The 26,462-nt window shown below is 47.1% G+C and overlaps 1 protein-coding gene across 3 annotated transcripts in view; it reads left to right on the forward strand.

Moving 5' to 3' along the window:
- The first annotated feature begins 10,359 nt into the window (after positions 1–10,359).
- MTUS2 (microtubule associated scaffold protein 2) overlaps positions 10,360–26,462 on the forward strand; it is a 1,049,445-nt gene continuing 1,033,342 nt past the window's right edge. For all 3 annotated transcript variants that reach the window (XM_063951742.1, XM_063951738.1, XM_063951743.1), the window contains exon 1: positions 10,360–10,590. The gene's annotated coding sequence lies outside the window, so the exon portion shown is untranslated. The remainder of the gene's footprint in view (positions 10,591–26,462) is intronic.

Here is a 26,462-nt window from a genome sequence, read left to right on the forward strand (position 1 = left end):
TCTCCATGTCTCTGCCTCACCCCTCCGCCCATAGCAGTGTTATCAGCCTCCTCTCTATGTCTCTGCCTCACCCCTCCGCCCATAGCAGTGTTATCAGCCCCCCTCTCCATGTCTCTGCCTCACCCCTCCTCTCATAGCAGTGTTATCAGCCCCCCTCTCCATGTCTCTGCCTCACCCCTCCACCCATAGCAGTGTTATCAGCCCCCCTCTCCATGTCTCTGCCTCACCCCTCCGCCCATAGCAGTGTTATCAGCCCCCTCTCCATGTCTCTGCCTCACCCCTCCGCCCATAGCAGTGTTATCAGCCCCCCTCTCCATGTCTCTGCCTCACCCCTCTGCCCATAGCAGTGTTATCAGCCCCCCTCTCCATGTCTCTGCCTCCCCCTTCCCCCCATAGCAGTGTTATCAGCCCCCCTCTCCATGTCTCTGCCTCCCCCCTCCCCCCATAGCAGTGTTATCAGCCCCCCTCTCCATGTCTCTGCCTCCCCCCTCCGCCCACAGCAGTGTTATCAGCCCCCTCTCCATGTCTCTGCCTCCCCCCTCCCCCCATAGCAGTGTTATCAGCCCCCCTCTCCATGTCTCTGCCTCCCCCTTCCCCCCATAGCAGTGTTATCAGCCCCCCTCTCCATGTCTCTGCCTCACCCCTCCGACCATAGCAGTGTTATCAGCCCCCCTCTCCATGTCTCTGCCTCAACCCTCCGCCCATAGCAGTGTTATCAGCCCCCTCTCCATGTCTCTGCCTCACCCCTCCGCTCATAGCAGTGTTATCAGCCCCCTCTCGATGTCTCTGCCTCACCCCTCCGCCCATAGCAGTGTTATCAGCCCCCTCTCCATGTCTCTGCCTCACCCCTCCGCCCATAGCAGTGTTATCAGCCCCCTCTCCATGTCTCTGCCTCACCCCTCTGCCCATAGCAGTGTTATCAGCCCCCTCTCCATGTCTCTGCCTCACCCCTCCGCCCATAGCAGTGTTATCAGCCCCCTCTCCATGTCTCTGCCTCACCCCTCCGCCCATAGCAGTGTTATCAGCCCCCTCTCCATGTCTCTGCCTCACCCCTCTGCCCATAGCAGTGTTATCAGCCCCCCTCTCCATGTCTCTGCCTCAACCCTCCGCCCATAGCAGTGTTATCAGCCCCCTCTTCATGTCTCTGCCTCAACCCTCCGCCCATAGCAGTGTTATCAGCCCCCTCTTCATGTCTCTGCCTCACCCCTCCCTCTATTGCAGTGTTATCAGCCCCCCTCTCCATGTCTCTGCCTCACTCCTCCGCCCACAGCAGTGTTATCAGCCCCCCTCTCCATGTCTCTGCCTCACCCCTCCGCCAATAGCAGTGTTATCAGCCCCCCTCTCCATGTCTCTGCCTCCCCTTCCCCCCATAGCAGTGTTATCAGCCCCCTCTCCATGTCTCTGCCTCACCCCTCCCTCTATTGCAGTGTTATCAGCCCCCCTCTCCATGTCTCTGCCTCACCCCTCCCCCATAGCAGTGTTATCAGCCCCCCTCTCCATGTCTCTGCCTCCCCTTACTCCCATAGCCATGTTCTCAGCCCCCCTCTTCATGTCTCTGCCTCCCCCCTCCTCCCATAGCAGTGTTATCAGCCCCTTTCTCCATGTCTCTGCCTCCCCCTTCCCCCCATAGCCATGTTCTCAGTCCCCCTCTTCATGTCTCCCCCCTCCCCCCATAGCAGTATTCTCAGCCCCTTTCTTGATGTCTCTGGCTCACCCCGCCCCCTATTGCAGTGTTATCATCCCCCCTCTCCATGTCTCTTCCTCACCCCTCCCCCATAGCAGTTTTATCAGCCCTTCCCTTCTCCATGCCTCTGCCTCTCCCCCATAGTAATGTTATAATTCGCCCCTTCTCCATGTCTCTGCCTCACACCTTTGCATTGTTATCATCCCCCATATCTCTGCCCCCCACTCCCTGCCTAGCAGTGTTGTCAGACCCCCCTCTCCATGTCTCTGCCTCCCTCCGCTTCCAGCTCTTAAGGGCCCTACACATTAGGCGACCCGCCGTCGAGCTGCCAGATGGCCGAATGTAGTAAATTGGGTTTTTATGTCATCCTTCGGTTCAGTTGTGTGGTGTGGGACAAGATTTGCTTCTGTTTGTCCACATATTGTGTGATTGGCAGCCACCAGCACTGGTTTCGCCTATTACATTGACCATAAATAATTTTAATTGGTCCTGGACAACCGAGGACACCCCTGCAAGTACCCTGAGGCACCCCACGGTGCCACAGCACACAGTTTATAACCACTGCTGTATGGTGTTTTTTTTTACCCTGTATAGTACAGTATGTATGTAACAGCAGCTGCACATCTAGCTACACTATTACCGTTACATAATCAGGACAGAGGCACTTTGAGCCACTTTCCATTACTATATTAAATTGCAACTGAAACTGGGAACTGGGACCCGGCATTGGACCCTGCACACCGCAATCCCGTGCGGCATATTGTTCGGTTGCCATCCGGGAGCGGGGGCGGAGGCAGCGCTGGGGATGACATCATCTCCGCACCACCTCTCCCAATGCAGTGAACGGGTACCGGGCACATCTACCTGGCTAACTCGTTCACACTGCGCCTGAGCAGGTAATTACCCAGGAATAACCCTTCTTATAACCCAGATTGAATTACCGGGTCGGGCGACTCGGGAATGCGTCCATGGTCCCATTCACATCACAAAGTGACCCGTGTCGACTCGGCAATATACCGGGTCGAAACCGGGTTATTTGTGCAGTGTGAAAGGGATATATGGGGGCTGCAAAGCTGTCAGATTTGCCCTCCTTGGTATTGGCCACTGCTCCTTTAGGGATACTTTTGGAATCATTTCACTTCTTTACACATCGCATGTGATTTTTAGTAGATTTGAATGAAAGTTTTTGCCACAAATAGCATTGATAATAAATAATAATTATCAGATCTAACACCTGATACTTAGTAAATATGCCCGAAAAAGAAGTGTAGGTTGGATTTGTGGCTAAAAGTACAGTATAAAAGCAATGCAATAATGTTAAAAGTTTCATTTTAGATGCATTCATTATTATCATGTATTTATATACTGCAAACCGCGGTGGGGCTGAAATGCCGTTGGGCGGTATGCTGGTGGTCAGAATCCCGCTGTTCAGAATCCTGACAAGGGTTTGGAAGGTAGATACCCCTCACTCCTTTCCCCCAACCCTCCCTTACTGAAAGCCCAGGTCCGGCGACAGGGGGGAACAAAGGGGACACCCGTACAGGACCCCAAGGTTCAGGGAGGCCCCAAAGACTAGGGACACAAAAAAATGGGTCCACTGTGCCTAATAATGTTGTTTAAAATGTATTTCTCAGCTGCCCTTGAATTAAGTAAAGAAACATTTAGAGGCTGTACCAACCATTCCCCCTACACCTCCGGCAACTTGGTCCTGTCCGGGTGGTCCCGCTGACTCACCCTCCACTCTGTAATTACACATGCACTGAATGTTCCGAGGCCGCCAGCGCTTCCCTGTAGTGTACTCTGTCCATGAAGCCGCCGCCGCTGAAGAGCCACGCAGCCCCCACAGGACAACCAACCACTTGCTCCTGACAGTCGCTTAGTAAAAGGCTTCCCAAAGAACTGCCCACAGCCCCACCACTGTCCGTACTACAGATAATACAGACCCGATGGTGAGTCCCTTTATATATAGATTGACCAATGAGCGGCACTCACAGGACTTATAATAAATGATGGGACCTCACCCCATATCCAGCAACGTTTCGGTATTTATTGCAAGCGTCGTCAGGCTTATTATCCTAATAAGCCTGACGACGCTTGCAATAAATACCGTAATGTTGCTGCATATGGTGTGAGGTCCCATCATTTATTATAAGTCCTGTGAGTGCCGCTCATTCGTCAATCTATATTGTACGGGGTGAAGACTCTGCTTGTGAAGGCACCGGGCATTTATCAGCACAGCACGGAGTGTCGAATGCATATAAGTTCATATATAACTTTTATATATATATATATATATATATGTATACACACACTGTAAATATAAAATATATTGTGGTTATATATGTGTGTATATACTGTGTGTGTGTGTGTGTGTGTGTGTGTGTGTGTATATGTATATGTATATATACATATATATATATATATATATATATATATATATATATATATATATATAATGGATAAGGTGTCCCTAAGCGACCAATGGTGACACATAAGATTAGGGAGGACAACTATGTTTAAAATAGGTTTACAATTTATTCATATACAAATCACACCAGTAAAAAATGGAATAACAAAGCCACAGATAAATAATTACTAGAAATATCTCTGGAGCTGGATAAAAGTACAAAAATTACATCTAAAAATTCATTTATATACTTTTTTTTTTAATATCCACACTCTGCTTTAAAAGGGGCGGTGTTTGCGGGGACCCTAGAGATATTGCTGTACCGGGCCCCACAATCTCTGTTGCCCGCCCTGCTGCTGCCTAATCCTCCACCTCTCCCTCCCCCACGCACCCTAACCCTCCCTGGGGATGGCTAACCCTAACCCTCCTCCTGCAGCCAAGAGCTAACTACCTCCCGCAGCCTAACCCTAACCCTCCCCCCGCAGCCTAAACCTAACCTTCCCCCACGTCCTGGCTTATCTCTCCGATGTTCCGGCAGTCACTTAGGGGTCTATTTACTAAGTCTTGGATGGAGATAAAGTACCAGCCAATCAGCTCCCAACTGTCATTTTTCAAACCCAGCCTGGGACATGTCAGTTAGGAGCCGATTGGCTGGTCCTTTATCTCCAGCGATTTTATCTCCATCCAATGCTTAGTAAATAGACCCCTTAATCAGGATCTCGGCTGTTGGGATGCCAATGTAAGAGGGCTGGACAGCGATGCAGTGCCTGCTGCCGTGCAGGTGTAGTCCCACTGCTTACCTGTGGCCACCCTTGTCACTTGCAGTAAGCGGAAGTGTCAATGAACCAGAACCTCTGGACAAATCCAGGACATGGATATCTTCTCCCAACAAAACGGTCGACGGACAGTCTAGGAAGGAAAACGAGCCAGACGTGTCAACCCTCTCTTCTACCGAAGAAGGGGATACGTCAGGGATAGCGGCGACCTTCACCGGCTGGGTGAAAGGTCATCACTGGCCGGAGGCCTCAGCCACCGAATTTTCACACACTCGCACTCTCGCGTGTAGTGTGATAAAACCCCCCCTGGACCGGTGCACGGGGGGTAACAAACAGACACAGAGCAATACCCACTCCTGACTCACTGGTTACCTTGATTGACGCGGGTCTCTGCTTCTATAAAGGTAAGAAGAACAGCCTCCCTAACTGCAGGCTTAGCTAACTAACGGCTAACAACTACCTACAGCCTAACTTCGCCTGCCGAACAAATTATCAATAACAACTGGGACTGGTAGTTCTAGCCCTAACTAACAGAGATCACACTATCAAGGTACAACTGCAATACAACCAATCAGTTGGAATAAAACCCCGGTATAATAATTTAACCCCAAATGACCAACTTCACTTACTGGTTACTGGGCCCTGTGTACTTTCCCCCCTTATTGCGGACGCAAATAGGGTTCTGTTATGGACAGCCATTCACTCCAGGTTAACGGGAAGATGAGGCATGTGGGACGGGGCCTTTACTCCACACCCCCTCCAATCCCCTTACACTGTGCACAGCATGTGAACTAGCCAGCCCTTCACACCTGACCAGACGTGGCTTCTCCGGGAGCTACTGCACAGACACACTCCCAGCGGAATTCGTCCGGGCCGGTCCTGTACACTGCAACCCCTGGTCCTATGGAATACCACTCTCGAGGCAGGAGGCCTGGGTGAGGCACAGGCACATACCTCTCAACTTTGGGCTGCCATGAAGAGGGACATCTGCACTGCCCGAAAAGGGGAGCGGCTTCGTGAAGGGTCCGCGATCGCGAGCCACGCCCCCGTTTTCATCACTGAGGGGGCATGCCCAGCGCTCTGTGAGCTGCTGCCATGCCCCCTCTCCTCCTGTCTCCACTGAATAGAGTCTATTGACTGCTGCTCTGCTAAGCAGAGCAGCAAGTGCAGGAGCCTCCCAACTGCCCCCCCACCGCGGGACACTGTGGACAGCAGGACAGTCCCAAAAAAAAGGGACCATCCCGCGAAAATCAGGACAGTTGCGGAGTATGCAGGCAGGAGGCCTGGGTGAGGCACAGGCTGGAGGCCTGGGTGAGGCACAGGCTGGAGGCCTGGGTGAGGGACAGGCTGGTGGCCTGGATGTGGGAAGGGTTGGAGGCCTGGATGCGGGACAGGCAGGAGGCCTGGATGCGGGACAGGCAGGAGGCCTGGGTATGGCAAAGGCCAGAGGCCTGGATGTGGGACAGGCAGGAGGCCTGGATATGGGACAGGCAGGAGGCCTAGGTATGGCAAAGGCCAGAGGCCTGGATGTGGGACAGGCAAGAGGCCTGGATGTGGCACAGGCCAGAGGCCTGGATGTGGGCACAGGCCGGAGGGGCCTCACAGTAGCCACAGGCCTAACGCCTGACCCTGGTGCCCTAGGGAGGATTTTAAATAAAAGTGATGGTGGTCCAAGGCCGCCTACCTGACTCGGTGGGAGAGGCTGCAGCGGGGAGCTTCGTTAGCTCTTTTACTTTCCACACGCTGCAGCGCTCTCCGCCGGTCTTCTGCTGCTGGGCTCTCCCTCCCGCTGCTTCTGGCTTCTTCTCCACCGCTGCTTCCTCTTCTTCCTCTTACACTTGTGCTTCTTCCTTCTTCTCCGCTTTCTCCGCCGCCGTCACCGCTTCTCCTTCCTTCTTCAGCTGGAGCTCTTCTATCTTCAGTGATTGGCGCACGACTGACTGCTTCCGCTCCGCAGCGTCTCTTATATGATGCTGGGAGAGGGCTGAGCAATGACGCAGCGAGCCCGGATTGGCACACCGAGGAATTGTCCCATTGACTGCCAAGGCGCGAGCCCCGATTGGCTCACGCTTGGCGTGCCTTTCAAATTGCCGCAATGTTATTGGAGGGACTTGAATCCTAACGGATGCGAGTCCCTCCTTGCCGAAACCCGCCGCCGCGCCGGAGAGGAACGGGGACAAGCATCCTCTGCCCAGCGACCACTCTCCACACCAGCACTGGCATTGTGATCCTATTCAGGATGCCGGCGCCAGCATTCTGATCAGTGTCCGGATTCCGGCGTCGGTCTTTTGACAGCATATGCGGTCATTGCCACGGAGGCACGGCTCCCTCTCCCGATAACTTCTAAACATGGCGTTACCTCCCAGGCCATGCTCCGGAACACATCGCATTCTGGAGCTTGGTGAATTCTGCAGTAAAGCAGCCCCCATAGAAACCTATTGTGTCTGCCTTTGCTGGCAAAGATGGGAGACTGCAGCAATCTCCAATATCTGCCGCAGGTTCCCTGTGCCCTGTACATACATTTGTGTAAACTTTATTTCTGCTGCGGGGTACACTGGGCTCCACAGGGAATGACATTGGGGTGTAGAGTAGGATCTTGATCCGAGGCACCAACAGGCTCAAAGCTTTGACCTTCTTCCCAGAATGCCTAGCGCCGCCTCCTCTATAGCCCCGCCTCCGTGCACAGGAGCCCAGTTTTGCAGTTGGTGCCTTGCAGTAAGCAGGCACTTACCGGGGGGCTGCTCCAACAGCCCTAAAAGAAGCTTTTAAGACCCAGCATCTGATACAGAACAGACCTGTTCAAGTACAGTCGGACAACGCCACCATGGTGGCGTACATAAATCATCAAGGCGGCACTCGAAGCCGCATGACAATGAGGGAAGTATCACAGATTCTTCAGTGGGCGGAATGCCATCTACCAGCCATATCGGGCAGTGTTCAATCCGGGGGTCCTAGAGTGGGAAGCGGACTTTCTCAGTCGTCAAGACGTACATGCCGGAGAGTGGAGCCTCCATCCAGAAGTTTTTCAACTCTTCGTGGACATGTGGGGCATAAGATGTGGACCTGATGGCGTCTCGACACAATCACAAGGTTCCGGTCTTCGGAGCAAGGACAAGGGATCCTCTAGCAGCGTTCGTGGATGCACTGGCAATTCCATGTAACTTTCGGCTGCCATACGTGTTCCCTCCGGTGTCACCCCTGCCCAGAGTAATAAGGAAGTTCAAACAAGAAGGAGGTATTCTACTTCTGATCGCTCCAGCGTGGCCCAGACAGCATTGGTTCTCAGACCTTCAGGGTCTCTCGATAAAGCGTCCCCTTCTACTTCAGCAGTGCCCATGTCTCCTCGTTCAGGGCCCCTGTGTATATCAGGATTTAGCCTGGTTGGCTTTGACGGCGTGGCTCTTGAAGCTTCCGTCTTAAGGGCCAAAGGATTTTCTGAGGCGGTCATTCAAACCATGTTAAAGGCCCGGAAACCAGCTTCTGCCCAGATTTATCATAGGGTCTGGAATTCTTACTTTGCTTGGTGCGCATCTAACAATCTTGATGCTTACAAGTTTATTACGCCCAAACTTTTGGCCTTTCTACAACAAGGCCTGGACTTGGGCCTTCATCTGGCCTCCATCAAGGTTCATATTTCTGCCTTGTCGGTTTGGTTTCAGAAAAAGATTGCAACTTTACCTGATGTGCATACATTCACTCAGGGTGTGTTGAGGATTCAACCTCCTTATGTCCCGCCGGTGGCCCCTTGGGACTTGTCGGTGGTTCTGGAGGCATTGCAAGGGTCTCCGATTGAGCCTCTTGAATCTGTTGACCTTAAGTGGCTTACTCTTAAGGTAGTGTTTATTCTAGCTATTGCTTCCGCTAGACGGGTGTCAGATTTGGGTGCCTTGTCTTGTAGGTCTCTCTATCTAATTTTTCACCGTGATCGGGCGGTTCTTAGAACACGCCCTGGATATTTACCTAAGGTGGTGTCTTCTTTCCATCTTAATCAGGAGATAGTGGTTTCGGCCTTGGCCTCTCCCGATTTGTCTTCCAAAGAGCGGTCTTTGGATGTGGTACGGGCTCTCTGTAGGTATGTGAAGAGAACTGTCTCCATCAGGAAGTCGGATTCTCTCTTTGTTCTGTTTGGTTTTCACAAACGTGGCTGGCCTGCTCACAAGCAGACCCTGGCCAGATGGATTAGAATGGTGATTGCACATGCTTACGTACAGGCTGGTCTTCCAGCTCCTGCTACTATTAAGGCCCATTCTACTCGGTCAGTTGGACCTTCTTGGGTGGCCCGCCGTGGTGCGACCCTTGAACAATTGTGCAAGGCGGCTACGTGGTCCTCAGTGAACACGTTCATAAGGTTCTATGCCTTTGATACATCCGCCTCCCAGGATGCTTCCTTTGGGCGCCGGGTTCTTGTGCCCGCTACAGTGCGTCCCATAACGAACTGCTTTAGGACATCCCCCATGTCATTCCCTGTGGAGCCCAGTGTACCCCGCAGCAGAAAACGAGATTTATGGTAAGAACTTACCTTTGTTAAATCTCTTTCTGCGAGGTACACTGGGCTCCACAAGGCGCCCACCCTGACGCACTTAGCTTCCTTGGGTTGGTATGGCATTAGCCGCTGACACCTTCTCCTGTCGTGAGTGTGTGATGTTAGTAGCCACAAACAGTTGTCGTCTCTGTTGCCTGCTACTGCATTGGACTTGTTAACTAAAAACTGGGCTCCTGTGCACGGAGGCAGGGCTATAGAGGAGGCGGCGCTAGGCATTCTAGGAAGAAGGTCAAAGCTTTGAGCCTGTTGGTGCCTCGGATCAAGATTCTACTCTACACCCCAATGTCATTCCCTGTGGAGCCCAGTGTACCTCGTAGAAAGAGATTTAACAAAGGTAAGTTCTTACCATAAATCTCGTTATTTTCAAATACTCCTGGAAAATACCTGTTTTCGGGGGATATCCCACATATATTAATTGATAAATAAGTCCCTATATCATTGTTTGTTAGAAAATTCCGTCCACTTTTTAACTTGTATCATGTGAACTGCTTGTAAAAATAAATAATAATGTGGATGGAATAGATACTGTCCAATAGGCACTAATCACATACACAGCTGTAAGTGTTATCATCATACTGTACCTATTTATACATACATCACGATGTGAGAAATGAATAGACTTGAACTCCTCAGTCATCCATTGTGGAAGCCGCATGAAAGAAAATTCGTTTGACTCCATTCTATAAATAGTGATATTATAAGGGAGTGAAAGTTAGATGTAACAGATAAACTAGTACAAATGGGAAAAAAAAAAGAAAAGAAAACAGAATACATTAAAGTTTTCCCACAATAATGAAGCGAACAGCCTCACTTTCCACTTATCAACATGTAATTGAGGAGCAGTACTTAGAATCTCCAGCAGAGGGAGCTCTAGTCCATGGGCTGATGCAGCCTCCGAATGTTGCAAGCTTCCAAGGATGAGCATTATTATTAATTCGTACGTTGCAGCTGCTTCTCCTTCCATCCCTGGCCAGTGAAAGCATCAGGCAGTTTATTATGAAGGTGGAAACAGCTCTGTCTTGTCTGCATGGTCGGTGCTGCTGAGGAGCATCTTAATCCCAGCATCAGTCTCCAGGTTCCCAGGCTCTTTGTCTGTGTATGGAAGGTGACGCCTCCAGAATAGGTCTCTTGTGCTATCACCCCCAGGGCGAGGATTCCAGGAGTGCCCGGAGGAGCTAAGGTGAGCAATGGGATGGGAGAGAGCACCTTATATCTCATGATGCGTGTATTCTGTACCAGCTGCAAGGTCTGTTCCATTTCTCTTCCCAGCACAGTAAGAAAGTTGCATCTCATCTCTATAAATGAAGAAGCCATTCAATGTAAATAGTCATCTACCCAGCATCTTATACATATTGCATTACGCTGGTGTATCATGTCCTATTTACAGTTATCTGGTGCTAAAAGCTTCATGTGCTAAAGTTCTACTGGTGGTAAATGAGTTATCAGTGTATATTTAAAGAAGAGAAATTTATGATTCAGCTGTCAGTGATTCAGGGTAAACATTGTAGGGATGATGGTGTGTTATATATAGTGGGAGAGTGAGGCTAGGACTGTTCTGTCTCTTACTGGTTTGTCTGTCGTGCAGCTATTAAACCTTATGGGAAACAAATATAATTTTATATATATATATATATATATATATATATATATATATATATATATATATATACAGCATTGACAGATCTCTGACATATATTTCTGTGTTATTGGGTACCAGTCCTTGTCATTGGATAAGCGTCTGGGAGTTGTGTTGTCCTGAGGTTTTCTAACTTCATGTTTGGAACATTAGCTCAGTATTGTATTTGTTAACTGAGAAGTTGTAATAAAAGGGACCCGGTGACACGAATGTCGTTCCTTGAACAGTGGTGTTGGGGAATGTGCACAGTGATGGCAATATACAGGTGATGATGGTATACAGGTGAGGTTGGGGACACAGGATCTATGGGCTGTTGTACACTGATGAAGATCTTGAGATTTTTATATTACATAACCAGTGTTCAGTGGTGACTATAGTAATATATGAGAAAGCAGCACAGATTATGAAATAGGAAGACATAGCTCTTGGAAGACAACTTGTGAGCCGTCATCTGCTTGTAGACAGTTGCACTGAATTGTAGTTTAGTTTATAACTATGACAGAACTACAGTCCGACAGATTATTTTTAGCATTATGGGTCTGCTTACCATACCATCTCTTTAAACCTGGACGCTAATGAATTACACAAATTCTGTGGCTGATTAAAACCAGGTGAAATGCAGGCTTGATATCAGCCAGACACAGAACCTATCATTTATTAGTGTCCATGTTTAAAAGGATAGTGTGGTAAGTCTAATTATGGGGTTTGTGGTATAGTAAATAAAGAACTATTGTTTCCCATTGTGGAACCTTGCCTTAGTAATCATATAGTTATATCCATCACATATACCAGGCATTCACACTAATATATTACATACTATACACACTTCTAGTTGTAAACAGGACAATACAAACATTTTTTCAGTAAACTCTTTCACAGGGGTTCTCAAGTTCCGTCCTCAGGACCCCAAACAGCTCACGTTCCCCAAGTCACATGGCAGGAGCACAGGTGTACTCATTACTCACAAACACATTTTAATAGAGCTACAGGTGGAGCTAATTACTGTATTCCACTGGTCATAGGGCAAATGTACGAAGCCTTGGATAGTGATAAAGTGGAGAGAGATAAACTACCAACCAATCAGCTCCTAACTGATTTTTCAAACACAGCCTGTAACATAGCAGTTAGAGGCTGATTGGTTGGTACTTTATCTCTCTCCACTTTATCACTCTCCAAGGCTTCGTGCATCACCCCTTTGTAAGGAGACCTGGACACTGAACTGTTTGGGGTTCCGAGGACCGAGTTTGAGAACCCTTGGGAAAGAGTTTACTGAAAAAAATGTTTGTATTGTCCTGTTCATAACTAGAAGTGTGTATAGTATGTAATATATTAGTGTGAATGCCTGGTATATGTTATGGATATACAGAAACTATATAATTTCTAAGGCAAGGTTCCACAATGGAAAATAATAGTTCTTTATTTACTATACCACAACCCCCATAATTAGACTTACCACACTATCCCTTTAAACTTGGACACTAATGAATTATAGCTTCTGTGGCCGGCTGATATCAAGCCTGCATTTCACCTGGTTCTATCCCTTTTTGAATGTGCGTTGTAATAAATAAAAAAAATGAATCCATGGCAATGATTAGTAAATCTTTCCTATGTGTATGTAAATAAGTATAGGTTGCCTTTGTACAGTGTGAGATGAGCGCTACTGGTGTCTTATATTCCAGTCCTCTGTTTTCACCAAGTGATCCAGCACACTAGAAAACATTCACTTAAATCTGTTGTAAAGTGTTTTATTTTCCAACTGCTATTTTCTGTTGTATTTTATTTGCCCTGAAATCATACTTGCCTACCTGACCCTCTCCATGAGGGAGGAAATGCTCTGTCCCTGGACTTTCCTGGTAATGTATGATTGCTATCACCTGTGGTGAGCTAGGTAATTGATAAGAAAGGTGTTTCACCACAGGTGATGGCAATCATACATTACCAGGAAAGTCCAGGAACAGAGCATTTTCTCCCTCATGGAGAGGGTCAGGTAGGCAAGAATGCCTGAAATAAACCAGTCATTTGCAGACGGTGTCTTACTGTACATGAATGAACCATACATGAAAGTGGATCCTGTTACTATGTTGGAAGGATAACAAGCATGATAATAGGGACCAAGAACTGGTAAATCTCTGGCAGTGCATCTGGGGTTGTATAGACAGAATGGGAAGGTTGTAGTGATGAAGTAGCGATGTATTACTCCTAAGGAAGCAGGTTGATGTACTGACGAAATGTCAAGATTTAAATTTTAATGTATATTTTATTGTATTTACACATTAGTTTTCATTGTGTTTTAATAAGAGTCTCCGCAGACTTTTTGAGCACTTTATTATAAGCACACCTTCTCTGTGTAGTGGGTAGTAAAACTCCATCTGGATTCTGCTCCAGTACCAAGAACCATGACGCGCTTATATATTTATTCGCTATGAACTTGGTTTGTATTCTGCCTGTCAGCAGAGGTGTAGCTAGGTGCCTGGAGCAAGGGTATGTTTTAGCACCCTCCTCCCCTGTACTGAATTAAGAGCCTAGCGAACATGTGGCGGCATGCTACATTTGAAAAGAAAAAATATATTGGGGATAGGGCCAGTTCTAGACCTTGTGGAACTCAGAGTGCATCAAAAATATAGGAATGTGGCTTCATAGGGATGGGGTGTGGCCACAGAATAGTACCAATTCACATTACACGGCACAGTAGTGTCCATTATTCACATTACTCCACACAGTAGTGCCCCTTATATACGTTATGCTACATAGTAGAGCCCCTTATTCACAATACACCACAGTATAGCCGTTTATACACGAGACAGAGTGGTGCTGCAGAAGCCTGGGCAGCAAGAGGTGCTGTAGCATCTGAAATAGAGACATGTGCTGCAGCTTCCAGAAAAGAGAGAGATGATACAGAAGCTAGGGCAGAGAGAGGTGATGTAGCAGCTGGGCGAGACAGGGGTAGGCGCTGCAGGACAAAAGTTGCCCTGCTGCACATCTACAAGCAGACAGATATATAAAGAGGACGGCAGAGCTCCGGCGTGTTCCAGCTGTCAGTGCCTCCTGCTGTGTTGCCTCTGGCCTGACCTGTTCCCTACCTACTGTATGTTCTGAGTCTGAGTCAGTGTGCACCGTCTCTGCTCCTACTCTGCAGCTGCCTGTGCAGCAGTCCACAGTCCAGCGTGAGGGGGCGGTGGGGGGGTGACACGCCCTCTAACTTTTTTGGTGCCCTGGAGCTCGCTCTACACCGGAGCCACCTTCGCTACACCCCTGCCTGCCAGTCCCATGCCGCCCTGCGAGAGGTTTGGCAGTGCTTATAGTCTGTCATACTGTATGACACTTTTTATAATTCACATATAGTAAATATGCTACATCACCTTTACTCCTTGTATATTTATGACAGATTGGACACTACTGGCCCTTCTCTTTTCCTCTGCCGGCCCTGATAAAATACTCCCTGGATTCTATGCAAAACTTTTCAAGCATTACTTTAAAATATAAAAGTGTTTCTTTTCCTAGTTGTGTTTCCGCTCTGTACAAAGTTCCTCAGCTGGGACAGGGACACCATGCTCATTCCTGCTAGTTTGTGAGTTGAGTGCAGTAATGCTTATTGGAAGATATTTGGCATGAATGGAATGACTTTATAATCATCTCTCTAAGGCAGAGGTTCTCAAACTCGGTCCTCGGGGGCCCACACAGTGCATGTTTTGCAGGTAACCCAGCAGGTGCACAGGTGTATTAATTACTCACTGACACATTTTAAAAGGTCCACAGGTGGAGCTAATTATTTCACTTGCGATTCTGTGAGGAGACCTGCAAAACATGCACTGCGTGTGCCCCCGAGGACCCAGTTTGAGAACCTCTGCTCTAAGGGGTCTATTTACTAAGCCTCGGATGGAGTTAAAGTGGATGGAGAAAAAATACCAGCCAATCGGCTCCTAACTGTTTCAAACACAGCTTGTGACATGGGAGTTAGGAGCTGATTGGCTGGCACTTTATCTCCCTCCACTTTATCTCCAAGGTTTAATAAATAGACCCCAGTATCTGATTTGGAATGTTTTAATAGACTTTTTTTTAATCTAAACTATTTGAAATAGATGAAAGCAAGCTCACTAAGCATGTAGAAGACAAAAAAGGTTTACGCTACATCATGTGACTAATCATGACCCCATGTGTTACTAAGCAGTGTACGGGTTTGGGCCCCCTTCTTCCTCCCATTTGTCTGAAGACCAGACCATAAAAACAGGTTAGGGAAATCTAGGCCCCTTAGTGTTCACTGGGCCCTTGGTGAAAGTCTTGGTTGCTAATTGGATGTTCCAGATATTCTAATGACTAATGGCAAATGATCACAAGCTATACATTTTAGCAATATTCGAGTTTGTTTGGGGGTTACTAGTGAGGCAATGCGCACATAGACTATGGGATACTTTTATACATGACAGAGGCGCCTCTCTATACCTACATGTACAATCTCAGCAAAGCGCCTGCAATTGTCTGAGGTTTGGAATAGAGTCATTTTGCTGAGCATTAAAATCAACTTTTATTACCAGCAGATGTTCCATGTTACAGAGATACCACAGCCAAGATACAGGGAAACTAGTTAGTCATCTGGTGATAGAGGAGAAGTAGAGTACCCATGAGAGAGGTAAACAGAGTTTCTACCAGATGCATCACCATCTCTGCACAAAGCCTCCCTAGCAATTGCACAGTTTCATTTCTCAGGACTTCTCACAATGCCAGACGTGGGTGACAAGTGCACAGTTCATTTATAGCTGTGATATACATTCCATGCAGCCGCGATAGCGGGGATGGGAGAATTGAATCATGCGTTTTGTGAGCATGTGACACATTTCTTGTATTTAACCTCTTCATGCTTTAATTGCTGAGTATATTTTACAGTACTAGCTTTAAACGATCCAGGGTGTCAATTTGCAGTAATAGTGATTAAAAAACCCCAAATCATTAAATTGTTGTAATTTACAGTTCAATTTGCTAATCACCAAATAAATTAAAGGTAAAACTTCATATTAATCACCACTTTCCCAATGTTTAAATGAAGGGAAATCTGTTATTTATTTTATTTGTTTAATTAATTATTTCTTAACAGTCATCTACAGTTTATGTTGCATAGATACAGTAGTCCGCAGAGACTATCTTCCCAATTTACATCGGTGGAGTTTACAATCAATAATCCTTACCACATGTACACACAATTTAACACTAGGGTTAGTTTTTTGTCAGCAGTCGATTAACCTACCAGTATATTTTTGGAGGAAACCGTAGTACCTGGAGGAAACCCACGCAAGCACAGGGAGATCATACAAACTCTACACTGATAGAGCAGTTGTGGGACTTAAACGCAAGACCTCAGTACTGTGAGGTAGTAATGCTAATCATAACACCAACCATGCTGAATATATTAGTAATTCATTGTGGAAGTCACTAAAAGAAAGGTTTCACTGGATTGAGAATCTTGGTGGGTTTTTAGAAGTGGAGATGTTACCCATAGCAACCAGATTTTATCTATTAACTTCTAGAAGCTGTTAGATAAGTGATAAATGAATGGTTGCTATGGGCAATATCTCCATTTCTAAATACTCACACGTTAGTAAATATACTCCTCGAAATCTCTACAAAACCAGTGAGATGTACAAAAATGTATTTTAGGTTTGTACAGCATAAATAAAACCCCTTGAAAGGAAAGAAACACCATTAATTTCAGTGGTCCAGTCATTTTAATGGGGGTTTCTACATGCTGTAACCGCCATTGAAATGAATGTGCCATTTAAAAATCCCCATAATGTTGTTAATTTTGAAGAAAATTGCAGTTTTGTAGATTAAAGAGTTTGGACAAGAAATTCACAATTTTTGGGGTCATTCTGATATTCTTTAAACTAGTGAGGGAATAAATACAGTACAATATCAATCTGCATGTTCTTTAAAGTGATAATGGGTACTTTTTAATATTTAAATATCAGACACTTATCGGTTTTGTTGGCAGTAGTATTTTAAGTTACCATTTTCCTCTGTTTTGTTTATTTATAATAGTGGTTCCTCCTTTAGGTGCCTTTTCATCATGGGGGTGGGTGGCCCCCAATGATTATGTTTCTAACTCGCCGCGGGTTGTGGTTATCACTGGAGCAATTCAGCATTGCTCTAGTGTTGGGAGAGCTGCTCTAGAAAGCCAAGGTAACAGTGATAATTACCACACCCACTACCTGCTTCTGCACACGTGTGACCTGAGGTAAGGCATGCGCACGACCACGGGGAGGATGAGGTGGAGGGATAAGTAGGAGCTCTCGCTATGCGAACAAACCATCTTTCAGATTTTTAAGTTTGCTGAATATTAGGTGCCCCTGTCGGGCCCCTAATAATGAATGGACCTCTTGCATAAAACATGCAGAAGTGCTGTGTAACAGGCCCTTAGGAGGTGATGAATAGGCCCCTTACAATCCAGGATCCAATCCAGGTGTTGGGTTTAGGTTGCGGGGGGAGGGTTAGGTTTAGGGTGCAGAGGGGGGCGGTTGAGGTTATACACCACCGCGGAGGGTTAGGGTTAGGCTGCGGGGGCCGTGGGGGGGCGGTAGGGTCAGGCTGTGGGAAAGTAGGGTTAGGGAGGTTAGGTATCAGAGATAGAATACTTACCTACTAGGTGTCGGGATCCTGAGTGTCGGAATGCTGCTGTCGTTTTTTTTCTGCCAGCATTCCAAGGGCCGGGAGCACAATACCATCCCACTCCATTTACATATACAATAATACTAAGCACCTGTTGTTGCAGCTTTGTGAAAAATTGATGAGACAATCACATAGATGGAAACAAGCAACTGTACAACAAACAAAGTAAACCTATTGCAGCTCCAAATATAAAAACATACAAATTGTTATTTTGTTTTTTTCAAAATATTATCCATACAAAATAACTATCCGCTTACACCGAAGAGAAAACAGACGTTGTGTTTGAACCTGAATAGAAACTATACATTGTTTATGGTAATGTACCTTTAAGTCTATAAAATTACTTATGGTTGCGTTGGGTAAGGGAGATTTTTGAAAGCCAAATTGTAATCAGCTATAAGAGCAGCTATCCTCGGTAAGCCAGTGATTACCTAGAGAAAGGTATTGCTGTTACAGCAGCACCTACGGTGTGTGTGCCCCAGTAGTATACTTGCAGCTGCAATGCACAAGCACACTCCTTAGTTGATGATGTAACTGCACCTGTGTATGTGCTGTGTACCTGCAGAGCTGGCGTTTCCATTAGGCAGCTGCCTATGGTCGTCGCAATGTGAGGGGGCGGGCTGCTCTGGCTACCTGATGGAAAAGTCTTCTTCTTAACCAGACTCTCCCCACCCTTCCGAGGAAGCGCTTTATCAGCTCCAACGCCTGCTCAAGGGCCTCTCAATAGGAGCGGTCGAACAGTGTGCCACCCCATAGGGGTGCAGTTCACTAGCCGCCGCTGGGACCGCTGACTGGTGCTGACAGCTAGCCGCCAGCAACAGCACCTGGGAGAGGGTCCGTCCGGTACCGCTGCCGTCACTGTCAGTGCTTCACCGGCAGTCCTCTGTGCCTCTCTGGTCTCCAGTCTGCCCTGCTCCTGCTCTCCACTGCAAAGTGCTGTTCTGCATGCAGTGTTTCCCATTCCTATCGTGTGCGGAGTCCCAGGTTGCAAACTTTGCAGCCTGACATCCTCCTTAGCAGGGGAGCTCTCTACAAAGGCTTTTCTTTGAGGAAATCACTCAGGTACGCCGGCTGGGGGAAATATACAAGTGATGGAATGTCAACTGTAACTAGGAGTATTAAGCTGGAACTGTATCTATTTCTCGAGGGGGAGATGTACTAAGCCTGAAAAGTGATAAATATCACTGTGATAAAGCACCAGCCAATCGGCTCCTAACTGCCATATTACAGGCTGTGTTTGAAAAATGACAGTTAGGAGCCGATTGGCTGGTACTTTATCACTGTGATATTTATCACTTTTCAGGCTTAGTACATCTGGCCCCCTATCTTATCTGTCTATCTCCCTATCTTATCTATCTCCCTACTTGGCAGACAGTTTGCCTGGGGTGCTGAGAAACCTTGCACCGGCCCTGTGTACCTGCCTTTACTAAAGCTGACTGGATGTGCACAGGAATGAAGACCACATGGAGCCAAACATCTACATCTGGTGTTGAGATGGTGATAATGTGTGAACGGTATCACTTGATATTCAGTGTGTGTGCTCAAGGAAACAATGATGTGCTTGGAGTAGTTATAGCTGCTGGAAGCAGCAGCGATAGCACTTATATGTTACTGCAGCAGGGGGCGTCACACCACTTGCTTGCATTACTGATCCGAGCTGCGTCTTAGAATGCAATATTGGATCATCTGCGACCCCATCGGCTGGCTGCATGACCCATGGGGTCACACAAGCTGGCCGCTGCATATACAACAAAAAGGTCAGGAAATCTCCATCCTCCAACAGAGATCCTGGCCTCGTCCCTCCCTCACAATGGGGGTATGCCTCCGTTTTGGGAAACGGGGGCCGTCGCCACAACCTCCCTGCCCCCAAATGGCAGCAGACTGTCAATCACAGTATTGTACTTTGCCGCAAGCGCCGATACTTCGTTGGGACCTGAATCAGGCCCACTCCCACTGTCCGTACCAACCTCAAACTGACAAACAAGGTGCATTAAGGATACACAGACATTGTGTCCCCTTTCCACACTGACTTGTTTAATAAAACATTAGTGAAATGAGAATCTAAGCATAAGCTTGTTGTTGAAGTTGCTAAATTCTGGCTCATTCGCCATTGAGTTCTATCTTACATTGGGGGTATTAGCAGGGTATGAAGGGCCTTCCGGGAATACAGTGATAGGGGCCCATGTGCGGGGTTTTGGCCACTCTCCAGAGGGGCTGTGGCAAGCCCGCACACAGGTTTGGCTAACCATTAGAGAGTGCATGGGATGGATCCCTTGATAAATATATATAGTAAATACTGATAGCGCATGCAATGTACCAAATTAATAACAGCAATGCACTGCAGAGAATACACCATAGTCCTGTGCAGTTTAAGGTAACATACATATAATGTAAAATTCAAGTGCAGTCTGGAACCTGATCCTTAGAGAAGGAGGAGGGCCCCTGAGCAGTGGGGCCCACTGGGGGGTTTCACTGTTACCCCTGTGGGCCAGTCCAACCCTGGCTATTGGGGTGATGCATAAGAGAACAGGTGGACAAGGCTTAGATGTAACTCTGCACCTAAATTGCATCTACAGATGGGTTGGGGCTGTAATGCCGGCTGTCGGGATCCCGGATGTCAATATCCCGATCACAGGATCCCGGCCGCCAGAATGCAACGGAGTAGTCCAAGTAGTTTCTGGCAACTACTTGGACTACTGCCCGCTTTTCTGGAGACTTATTGCAGATACCTATGGTCGTCACATCCCCTCAGCGTTGAAAGGGTTTACTACAAGCTGACTCCTACCGGGGACTTCAAAACTGTGACCTCCACACCCCTTCACCACTGAAAGGATCTAACCCATGCTGAACTTTTCGGGGGCTCCTTATCCACAAATAGGTACTTACCGGTTTTCTACATCCATTGGAGTTTGGATATAATACAACCAATACCCGGTAATAATTGCTGCTCAATATAGTGATTGAACTTTGCATAAAGGGAGAGTCCTAGCCAGATAAAATTGAACGTTGACAAGATCTTTGTTAACATTCATTAGTGGTATACTGTATATACTGGTGCATAAATTCTTAGGAGTTTTTTTTACTTAAATGTGCTTTTATGATAATTTTACAATAAATGTGTTATTATTAACAAGCCGTTATACATTTTTAGACATATTTTTAAATAATTTCTATTCCCACTCTATGGGTGTCGTGGACACCCACAAGTGGGGATAGCCCCTGTTTGCCGGCATTCCGGCTGCCGGCACTGTAAGCGATCAGGATTCCAGCGTCGATATCTTGACCACTGGGATTCCAACCGCCGGTAAAGCAACTACATCCCCTACAGACACGTCCAATCTCAGATGCCAGAAAACACCTGGCTAATAAATGCACGTTGTAGGTAGGTGGTCATATCTGTATGTACAAGGTGCAATAAAACAGCATACTATGAAGACTATTGTGTGCCTGTGTTTCTGTTCCTGATAGTGGCATAATGACAGGAAAACGTGTAACTGTAGAGTTCTAGACTTAACATAGTGAGATTCACACATTTTATATCCAGTGTATTGGATATAGAATAATAAAGGTGACAAGTCTTTGCGGAGATGTTTCATGCATCCATTTGTTGTTCCCATGTGTGATTGCAGCTTGTTGCTCCTTGGCATACAGTATGTCACTGTCTGTGCACACACATCACTATATTACTGAGTATTGTAATTTATGGACCGACTAGAAACATACACAGAAATTTCTCTGAAGTACATATTTTAGAAGCAAAATTACTGGTAAAGTCACATACTGTAGTCTGGAATAGGAATCGAAAACGTTAAAGGAGATGGGACGCACTTAGTGCCGGATTAAGGCTTGTGGGGGCCCAGGGATAGGTATCCAGTCACATGGATAGCAGTTACTTGAATGTTGACACCACAATGTCAACATGATCACAAAGTTGATGTTTGAAATGTCAGCATCCTGAGGATGCCAACGCTTAAGGTTGGGCACCACTGAGTGTGTCAACGTTAGGGTGCGGGACAAGGTTAGGATTAGGCCAAATTGGGGTGGATAGGTTTAGGCACTAGGGGCAGGTTAGAATTAGGCCAGTGGGTGGGGGGGGGGGGGGGTAGGGTTAGGCAGGAGGGGGAGATTAGGATTAGGCATTAGGAGGAGGGTCAACAGGAGGAATTAGGAATAGGGGGTGTCTGTCCTGAAAGGGACAGTCATATGACCGCCAGGATTACAGCGTTGCTATCCTGACCACCAGGATCCCGACAGACGGCAAATTGAACGGATCCCGTTAGAACTTGTAATAGCTGCAGGATCTTTGTGGCGCCATATAAATAGAAGATAACAATTCCACTTTCTTAATGAAGTACTAAATTAATTAATATGTATGCATCTGAAATAGCTAACTTTTGTGTGAAGAAATGTGCAATTTAAAAGTTATAAATTAAATTGTATGAATAATATTAATAGCAATTGCATCTGTAATGGGGAACATGGGCCCTCATTCCGAGTTGTTCGCTCGCAAGGCGATTTTAGCAGAGTTACACACGCTAAGCCGCCGCCTACTGGGAGTGAATCTTAGCTTCTTAAAATTGCGAACGATGTATTCGCAATATTGCGATTACAAACTACTTAGCAGTTTCAGAGTAGCTTCAGACTTACTCGGCATCTGCGATCAGTTCAGTGCTTGTCGTTCCTGGTTTGACGTCACAAACACACCCAGCGTTCGCCCAGACACTCCTCCGTTTCTCCAGCCACTCCCGCGTTTTTCCCAGAAACGGTAGCGTTTTTATCCACACGCCCATAAAACGCCGTGTTTCCGCCCAGTAACACCCATTTCCTGTCAATCACACTACGATCGCCGGAGCGAAGAAAAAGCCGTGAGTAAAAATACTATCTTCATAGCAAAATTACTTGTCGCAGTCGCAGTGCGAACATTGCGCATGCGTACTAAGCAGAAAAACGCTGCGATGCGAAGAAAATTACCGAGCGAACGACTCGGAATGAGGGCCATGATGTAGTACACTGAGAGACAGACAGGCGCAGCAGGGAAATTACAGGCAGCTGTCCATGGTGCTGATACGGGAAGAGGGACGTCTCTTACATTTGCCATGTCTCTCTACACAGCTAAATGTGCAATGTAAAACTTTGTGAAGGTTCTTCAGGAATGTGATGAGGATAAAATATCCCCTGCTGTAGTTTAAATGGGAGCATTTCTATAGCTAAACTGATCTTAAGACTGCCAGTGGACTGAGATTTAAAGCACAAAGAAATCTTCCAACATTAACCCCCTGATGGCCTTGAATATACTTTGTGCCCCCCCCCCCCCACACACACACACACACACACACACACACACGCACACATTATACTGAACTTAAATTAGTTACACTGCTATCACTGTTACTGTTATGCCATAGCAACAGGGGTCCAGTCTTCAGCTGTACAGCCAAGCTTCAGTCACTCTAGGTCAGGTCATCTTCTAGGTTTTATACCATAGCAAGTATTGGCAGATTGCAGAATTTTCATCATGGAATTGAATGGTACCCCACACTAAATACAGTCCTCAGCATGCAGCTGTCATTAACACCGCAGAACTCAATGTTTAATGACATCCGCAGTCATAATCTCTTGTGTAAAGACAGGCAGAGCCATGAAGTATTCCATTTTGGTCTGTCATGCACGGCCTTGTACGCTTGGCTGTCCAGCTCATTAGTCTTGCAGAGCTTTCACACAGAAGATGATGGCAGTTTAAATATAAACAAGTTATTTATGGAAGTACTTTCCTATAAATTCTAGATAAATGGTTTCATCCAACATAACCCAGCAAAATAACATTCTTGCAGAGTTTTCCATAACTCTTGGTTATTTGAAAATGTGAAATTATTTCCCTGGACTTGTGACATTATTATTATTATTATTATTATTATTATTATTACATTTTATTTATAAGGCACCACAAGTGTTTCGCAGCGCCGTACAAAGGACAGTACAGGGAGACAAAACTAAACATTACAATAAATAAATAACAGAAATAGAGTACAGGTAACAAGGAGCACCACAATTCTCAAGACATAATACAGGTAAGATGCAAGTAGTGAGGAAGTGATCATTGTACTACTTGGGGCTGGTGGCCATAGATGGAGATGAGCCTTTATCAGCAGGAGAAAAAGCGGGTAAAGATGGTCGCTGAGTAGGGGAGAGCTGCGAGTGAAATGTGTCGAGAAGAGGGCTTAGATAACAAGAGGAAAGAGGGCACTGCTCTGAAGAGCTAACAATCTAGTGGGGAGGGTTGACAGACAAATGACATGAGGTGCAAGCAAGCGGGAGGAAGCCTGATGGCAGTATTTAAGCAAAGCTGAGATGTTCACGGCATGAGGCAGGGGGGTGGAGGCGCGGCATCACAGACAACCACCAACTCAGCAGCTGACGAAAATGATACATTAATGCAAACATTGACCAGGAGACCTGTATTCTACTTGTCTTTTTTCCCGAGTGCCGCAGCTCTGTGCATGTATGTCCATAACCCTGTTTTTACAGTGTGATTAGAGGGCACCACTACTTTATTTATATCTCCAAGTTTACCATTTGAGTGCCGGACACAAATTTCTTTAAATATAATACGCGGTGGTCCGTAGTGTCAATGCCGGTTATTCGCAATGGTGCCATTTCTCCAGTCACGATACACCTTCACCACAGCAGCAAACGAACGGGTCACAAACTGCACTGTTTCAGAAATACTGCCACCCTTGGCCTGAAAGCCGGTAATCATCCCTTTTTGCAACTTGGATACATCACCCCTTTTACCCATGATAGCAACGAGTGATATGTGTGCAGATGACCTATCACACACCTTATGTACCCACTACGCCAGCGCACGTCACGTGGGCTACGCGCTGCCGACCTCAAATGTAGGAAGTGGTCATAATAATGTGACTTGACCTTGTATACACACACACATATATACTATATATATATATATATATATATATATTTATTTATAAAACACAGCAGTGCATATCGGAATCTGTGTGGTAGTTGTTCGGATTGTACCATGGGGCTATGCAGGGCCGTAACTAGGTGTGTGCCAGAGGGGCCTCGCACACAGCGCAGAACCCTGGGGAGCGCAGTCACGGCCCTTTTTCACACTGTACGGAGCATCAGAGCTCCGTACAGCTCCATTGCCCAGCCGCAGCCCGCCCCAGCACAGCAAGCCACCTCAGCTCCACTGTACGGACTCCGTACAGTGGAGCTGAGGCAGCTTGCGGCTGAGGCATGTTGGCGGGTCCTCCCCGCTCCCATGCTCGTACTCCGGAGCATGGGAGCGGGGAGGACCCGCCAACATGCCCCAGCCGCAAGCCACAGCTCCGCTCAGTGGCAGAACTTTCGGAGTCACTGGAGTCGGCTGCCGCAGGGCGCTAGTCCTTGAGGGGCACCTCCTCCTTTTCTCCGGTGTCAGGGATTACCTGCAGCATGAGCCCCGCAGTACCCGTACTGTACTGCTGTGCTGTCCGTACAGGAGGAGGAAGCGGGGGGCGGGTCCCTTGTGGAGCCTAAAGCTCATTGAGGTCAGGTTGGTGTTTCCAAGCAGGGACCATGCGGGTGAAGGCGGAGCGGCAGTCGCTGCACCCGCCCCGCCCACTTTCTTCAGGCTTATTATCTGATCTTCCCCTCGCGGCAGAAGTGCGGCATAGTAAGGACTCCGATGGAATACCAGTGCTTAGGGGGGAGCAGATCTGTGTGTTTGAGGGAGGAGAGGAAAGTGGGTGAGCTGTGCAGGGATCTGTCTGTGTGTGTTTGATGGGAGGGGAACTGAGTGACGGAGGAGAGCTGTGTTTGTGGGGGGAAAGGGGTCTGTGAGAGTAATGGACAGCCATGTGGGGGAGGGAGTCTCTGTAAGGGTGGAGAGCTGTAATGTGTAAGAAGGGGACGCTGTCTGCCGTAATATGTAAGAAGGGGACGCTGTCTGCCGTAATGTGTAAGAAGGGGATGCTGTCTGCCATAATGTGTAAAATGGGGACGCTGTCTGCCGTAATGTGTAAGAAGGGGGACGCCGTCTGCCGTAATGTGTAAGAAGGGGGATGCCGTCTGCCGTAATGTGTAAAAAGGGGGACGTCGTCTGCCGTAATGTGTAAAAAGGGGGACGCCGTCTGCCGTAATGTGTAAAAAGGTGGACGCTGTTTGCCGTAATGTGTAAAAATGGGGACGCTGTCTGCCGTAATGTGTAAAATGGGGACGCTGTCTGCCGTAATGTGTAAAAGGGGCTCTACCTGGTGTAGTGGCGCTACTGTGCAGTGTAATTTCAATAATGGAGACTACCGTAGTATGAATTGGTATTATTTTGTGGCCACACCCTTTCCCCATGAAGCCACGCCCTAATTTTTTTTGCGCGCCTACGGCGCGCACTGCCCATCTTTTCCACAGGGGGCGCCAATGCCATTTCTTGCACACAGCGCTAAAATGCCTAGTTACGGCACTGGGGCTATGTATATTGGTTTTGGATTTTCTCTGTCACTCTACAACCTTTGTGTATTGTGCCTGCCGTATACTGTAGTTGTAGCTGTACACTGAGGTCAGTTTTTGGAAATACTAGCTCTGTCAGTAAAGCAGATGGAGTAACTCCCTCCGATTAGTGATGAAAACACTATTACCTGATGACAGCTCAGAGCCGTGATTAAAATAGAACTTCTAAGTGCTGGAGTTCTTATCCAATACTGTATTATTTTGCATAATTACAGTATTATCCTAGATAGACTGTAAAAGGCTCTCGTATG

Source organism: Pseudophryne corroboree, chromosome 2 (assembly GCF_028390025.1).
Source record: "Pseudophryne corroboree isolate aPseCor3 chromosome 2, aPseCor3.hap2, whole genome shotgun sequence".
In the NCBI taxonomy this organism is placed as follows: Eukaryota; Metazoa; Chordata; class Amphibia; order Anura; family Myobatrachidae; genus Pseudophryne; species Pseudophryne corroboree.